This window comes from Cupressus sempervirens, chromosome 2 (assembly GCF_028749045.1).
Source record: "Cupressus sempervirens isolate cs-2001-9-10 chromosome 2, ASM2874904v1, whole genome shotgun sequence".
In the NCBI taxonomy this organism is placed as follows: domain Eukaryota; kingdom Viridiplantae; phylum Streptophyta; class Pinopsida; order Cupressales; family Cupressaceae; genus Cupressus; species Cupressus sempervirens.
In genome coordinates, this window is record NC_143119.1 from 492,876,148 (window position 1) to 492,882,760 (window position 6,613).

Consider the following 6,613-nt stretch of genomic DNA (forward strand, 5'->3'; position numbering starts at 1 on the left):
AGACTAAGTTTGAGCTACTTGAAAGTGATTAGTATGGACTGAGCTTCAAGTTCAACTGAGTGCTAGAGTTTGTCGAGCATTAACAGTGTTTTCCATGTATTAGAACATCATCAAGTTTGTCTTCAGAACCCGAGTTACAACAGTTGGGCGAATTTTGTGAATTATGATGAAATTGATATAGAGCTACACAGTATCTACCAAGCATCAAAGACAGCTTGCAGTATAGCCCGAGCATAGCAATGTCTATTTAGTTATTCAGTGGACATGATGGAGACTCCAGTGTTAACCAAGCTCTATAGTGTTAACCAAGTCCTATAATTTTTACTGAGCTTGCAATGTTAACAAAGTGAATCTAGTGTTGACTGAGTCATGTAGTGTTAATCGAGTGATTCAATAGCTACCGAGTTTCTCATTGTTCATCGAGTCACACAATGCAAACTAAGTTTGAGCTACTTGAAAGTGATTAGTATGGACTGAGCTTCAAGTTCAACTGAGTGCTAGAGTTTGTTGAGCATTAACAGTGTTTTCCATGTATTAGAACATCATCAAGTTTGTCTTCAGAACCCGAGTTACAACAGTTGGGCGAATTTTGTGAATTATGATGAAATTGATATAGTAGCTGACTTCGAAAGGTAATGATTTGAATTGGTTTATATGTAATGCATTGTATCATATCCAAATAAGTATATGAAGAAGAAATGAAGTACATGAGTGTGAATTGAAGAAGGCTACAAACAATATAAGGGAAAACATAGATTTATCTATCATAACTAGGTGATCATTGTAATATAAGGAATCTCATTCAGCAAATTTGAGTTGCAGATCAGATATCAACCATTGATTCATCCTAACACATGCATTAGTAAAATCTTTTAAAAAGGTAGACTTAACAATCTTTTGCTAAATCTCCTAATAGAGTGCATACTTTATTGTATGTGCGTAAATCCTTTAACAAGGTGGACCTCACAGTCCTTATTGCTCCTAATAGGGTAGATCACTAGAAGTGGTCGGTTGTAAGCCTTAACAGGTTAACTTTATATGTTAGTACTAAAGCTTGTGGGTATCATCCCCACCCCAGTTTTACTTTCTAATTGGAAGGTTTCTGGGTTATCATATATTGTTTCAAAGTGTTATGAATGTTTTATTGTTTTTGTTCTTTCATGCATGCAATTAGATCGAAATAATATATGAAGGATTAATTGGTGAAATAAGATAAAGTTTTATTGGTTCATGATTCACCCTTCCCCTCTCAATAACCTAGCCTACCTTATATTTCCAAAAATTGGTATTAGATCTATTGGTTCTCATATCAAAAGTTTAATAGCTTGAGATAATATCAGAGGAAATGGAGGTATATAGGCTAGATAAGGCTATTGAGAATGAAAAATTGGACCTGGAATTAGCCATTAAACAACTAAAGAAAGCAAGGGAGCAACTCTCTCGATCATTGAAAAGAAGGAAAGATATTGCAGTACAAATGGATGATAATATCTTCACTAAAATAAGTATTGAAGACTTATGTCTAGAAAGAAATTCAACTAAAGCTAATGCAACAATCAAAGACCTATTAGAAAGGAATTCCAATCTTCAACAAGAAGTCAAAAAGTTGTAAAGAGAAAAATAAATACAATCAATTAGAATGTGTGAGGTCATGGAACAAAAAGACAAAGCCAAAGAAGAGATAGAGGATCAATGAAATTTCGGTTAAGTTACAAAATTTATTTGAAGATGAAATTGCAAAGAAATATAGATCATAGAATTGGAAGAATATGTTAAGTGTTAGTGTAGTTTTTTATTTTTCCTATTTTGCTAGTTTTTTCTTACACTTTTAATAATCTTGCTTAGGTTAATAAAGCATGTCTTATTAGGTGAATGGTTGTGAGGTGTCACCTTCCTACATGTGAGCATCTATTAGCTATCTTGGGAAGATACTTTGCTATCTTTAGTCCGATAGATGGTTGCTCCTCATTGGTTGGTGTTGCCACCTCCTCCCTCTTCCTAGCCTATATAAGCATGCTACCTAGCTTGTATTTGCATCTCTTGTTTTTGCATCCTCTTAATACTATTTTGCTTCCAGCATTTGCATTACTCTCTTGGAGACTAACTCTATGATGCTATTTTAATTTTGTATCATTTGCATTCATAGTTTAGATATTTATTCTTTGCACTAGTTTTCTAGGTTATTAATCTTATCAGATTCTAACATGGCATCAGAGCTTTTCTATGTGCAAGAGTAGATTTTAGTTTCCTTATTTGAGAGATTCGGGGGGGGCTAATAAACTTTATTGTAGTTTTTTGAAAAATGAAGTATGCTCTTCTCTTGCATCTTTGGATGATCCTGAGAATCAAAAAAGTTTTGACAAAAACGGTTTTTCTCTGGGGTTTCAATCTCAAATCTGACAACCAACTTGCATATTTGCAGTTTTCAATTTGTATTGCAGGTTCCAGCATGCCATTGATGGACTTAGAAAGCTAATTTAGCATTTGCATGTCATATTTTGGTTGCTGGGGTCATTTTTTGATTTTTGGAGCCATTTTTTACTGTTAAAGGCGTCTAATTTACACTAAAGCAGCATCTTTTGTACATCAAAAAGAAAAATGCTTTCTGGGTTTTGTTCGTAGCCTCGAAAAACCATCTGGGTATCTTTTAGATTTTGCATGCAAGCTGTATATTTTGCAGAATCGAGCATGAAAGGCTACAGCCATACCCCTCTCCGTTGGCAGTCGCAGATTTGAATGCAGTTTTCAAATGTCTCGTTCTTGCTCATATAGACTCTGATTTTGATGATTCTTGTTATGAACTTGGCTATTTTTTTGTGCTCTATCCACTAGTGTAGTTGTTTTTTGATTTTCATGCATGAATTCTTCAGAAATTGTAGATTCTCAGCCACAACTCTGCACAGTTCTCGTTTTGAAAATTTTGGAAGATCATAACTTTCTCATACAACCTCGTATCGAGGTGATTCTTTTTTTGAAAGTGCATGATTTCTCGAGTAGATCGCAATGGTGCTATTTGTTTTCGTGATTATTCTGCCCAAGTTTCACTTTTAGCATATGCTCTTCATGAGGGTTTGTAATGCATTGAAATCAAGACCACTAAGTATTTCTTTCTAGTGGTAGTTGTAAATGCATTAAAATAAAATGCTAAATGATATTTCTTTGGGGGGGTTCTTTGATTGAGTAAAAGGGGGGGGGGCATTGTCGTGGCTGGGTTCTCTTCTTTTTAGCATTTCTTTGCATTTCTTCATCATGGATCAAAAAAATATGCCCATCCTAATTCCATACAATTACTTTGAGTGGAAATCACGCATGACAATTCACTTAAGAAAAGCTGGATTAAATAGGATAACTATGGGACTTGAAACTGAACCTGCTAAAGATTAAGACAAGCCTAAGTGGTTTAACAAATGTGATGAGGCATATGGAACATTGTGTTTGTCTGTTTCTCCTGACTTGCTATTTCACATTGAGTCTTTGGATACACCAAATGAAGTATGGACAAAGCTAGAAACACTATTTGGCACACAAGATTCAATGAGGGGTCATATGTTGGAAAATGAATTAATTAGTTTGAGTCCAGGCAATTTCAACACAATTCAAGATTTCTTCACCAAATTGAAATCACTAATGCTGCAATTAAAACAATGTGGAATTAAAAAGAAAGATGAACAACTGATTCTTAGTATTCTTTCTAAGCTAAGTTCAGAATATTCTGTGTTTGTCTCTACCTTTTATGCTACCAAGGGTGCACTTGGTACTCAATTCACCATGCCATCTCTAGATGATTTTGCTGTCAATCTCACTCGAGAACAAGACAAGCTAATCCAGATGGGCACTCTTAAGTCCTCTAAGTCACATGCCTTAGCAACCAACCAAGGCACAAAAGAACAAAAAGGACAAAGTAGTAACAACAATAGTAAGGATGAGAAACAAAATAATAGTGAGGAAAAGAAGGATCAAATACCAATTGCTTCAAAAGCAACTATTGATACCTCATCCTCTAAGGGCGATAAGCCTAAGAAAGAAAAGGTTAAATAAGCCTATTGTAAAAGACCTGGTCATGATGAACATAAATGTTTGAAGAAACAAATTGATCACTTGACATACATTCTTGAGAAGAATAATATTAGTGTTCCTGAGTCTATCAAACAAAGTTCTAATGAAGAGTCTAACAAGGCAAAAGAAAACAACAAGGGGAAAGGAAAGGGCAAGGCTCTTGTTGCAGTTGTTTCCTCACCATCCACTTGGGTTCTTGATTCAGGTGCTTCACACCACATGGCTTCATCTAAGGAAGAACTTGCATCCTTGGAGCCATGTACTATGCCTTCTATTTTGATGGGTGATGACACTCCTATTGAGGTGTGTGGGAGAGGGTCTGTTGATGTGGGGGATGGCACATTCCATGATGTTCTTTGTGTACCCTCATTATCAACTAATCTCCTATCAATATACCAGATCACTCACATAGGTTTAGGCAAGCGAGTTGAGTTCACTCTTGATTCAGTGGAGATACGTGAGTTACATAGTGATTCTGTAGTTGCAGTTGGGAGAGCAGATCATCAGTCACGGCTCTATCTGTTTTCTCACTTTGTTCCTGATCCTCCTTCATCTATTTTGCTCACTCACTCTAATGATGTGAGTAAATTATGGCATGAGCGGTTTGGCCATCTTAACTTTCGCTATTTGCATCAGCTCAACCACCAAAGCATGGTCACAGGGTTGCCTTCGGTTCAATTCTCAAGAGGTGTTTGCCAAGGTTGCATTCTTGGTAAGCATCCTAAGGAAAAGTTTGACAAAAGTAAGGCATGGAGAGCTTCACAGATACTAGAGTTAGTTCACAGTGATTTGGCTGGTCCATTTCAACATCCTTCTTTCAGCAGGGCCCAATATGTCCTCACATTCATTGATGACCTTTCTCGACATACATTGGTGTACTTTCTCAAACAGAAGTCAGAGGTATTTGATCATTTTCAAGACTTCAAAAATTTTGTAGAAAAGCAATCTGAGAAAGCCATCAAGGTTTTGCGCACAGACAATGGTGGTGAGTATGTCAACCATTGGTTTGAAAGATTTTGCACTTCAGAGGGGATTGATTTATAGCATTCAGTTCCATACAATCCTCAGCAAAATGGTGTTGCAGAATGGAAGAATAGATCCTTGAAGGAAATGGCAAACTGTATGATTCACTCTAGATCTCTTGCACCACAGTATTGGGCAGAAGTCATTAACTGTGCTTGTTATATCCAGAACTTTGTTCCTCACCGAGCCTTGAAGGGAGTTACTCCTTTTGAAGCTTGGAGCGGTCGAAAACCATCAGTTAAGCACTTTCAATTTTTTGGCTCCCCTACATGGGCCCACATTCCTATAGAGAAACGTAAGGCCTTGGATCCACAAACCAGACCTTGCATATTTGTAGGTTATCCTGATGGTGTGAAGGGTTATCGGTTGCTCCACCCTACTACACATGAGTTATTCATTGAGAGGAGTGTTCAATTTGAGGAGGGATCTTCAAGCTCACTTTCTATCACTTTTCCAACTCCTTCTACCTTGACATTAGAGTCACTTGGAATACATGACAGATCTTCTGATGAGTCAGATTCACTTGAACAGTCTTCTACCTCTACTTCTGATGCAGAAAGTGATTTAGAGAACTCACCTCCTTCCTCTCCTAGTCATCATTCAGATGTTAATGATCCCCCTCTAGATTCTCCATCTTCCTATCCACTTTGGGCTAGACAGACCTTGTAGTTTGCAAGTGATTGGGTTGGGGATCCATCAGACACCAGGAGAACTCGTTCACAATTCCAGGATGCTCCACATGTCTTCATTGCTACTGCCTCAGATCCACATTCCTTTCATGAGGCTTCTGGTATTTCTAAGTGGGATACAACTATGCAGGAAGAGTATAGTTCCTTGATGAGGAACCACACTTGGGATCTTGTCCCTCTTCCTAAAGGAAGAAAACTTGTTCGATGTAAGTGGATCTATCGGAAAAAATTTGTAGCAGATGGGTCAGTTGACAAACACAAGGCTCGCTTAGTCACCAAAGGATTCTCCCAAGTTCCCAGGATTGACTACTCTGAGACTTTTGCGTCAATTGCTCGAATGAATTCCATTCGAATTGTTCTTGCCATTGCTACAGCTAATCATTGGGAAGTACATCAGATGGATGTGAAGAGTGCTTTTCTTCATGGTGACCTTCATGAGGAGATCTACATGGAGCAGCCACAGGGCTTCCTTTAGGATTCTTCACTTGTGTGTCATCTTCGAAAGTCTCTCTATGGCCTCAAACAAGCTCCTCGGGCCTAGTATGCCAAGATGGACTCCTTCCTTCTATCAGTTGGGTTCACTCAGTGCCATTCTGATCCTAATGTCTACATTTTTCAATAGGGTGATTCACTTCTATTTTTGGTTTTGTATGTTGATGACTTGCTAATCACAGGAAGTTCTTCACCCACCATTAAGGCTATCAAAGTGGCCCTTTAGGATAGTTTTTTGATGACTGACTTGGGCTTGTTGCATTACTTTCTCGGGATTGAGATCCTTCAGTCTCCTTCTGGGATCACCATCACACAATCCAAGTATGCTCTAGATTTACTCTCGAGGTTTCATA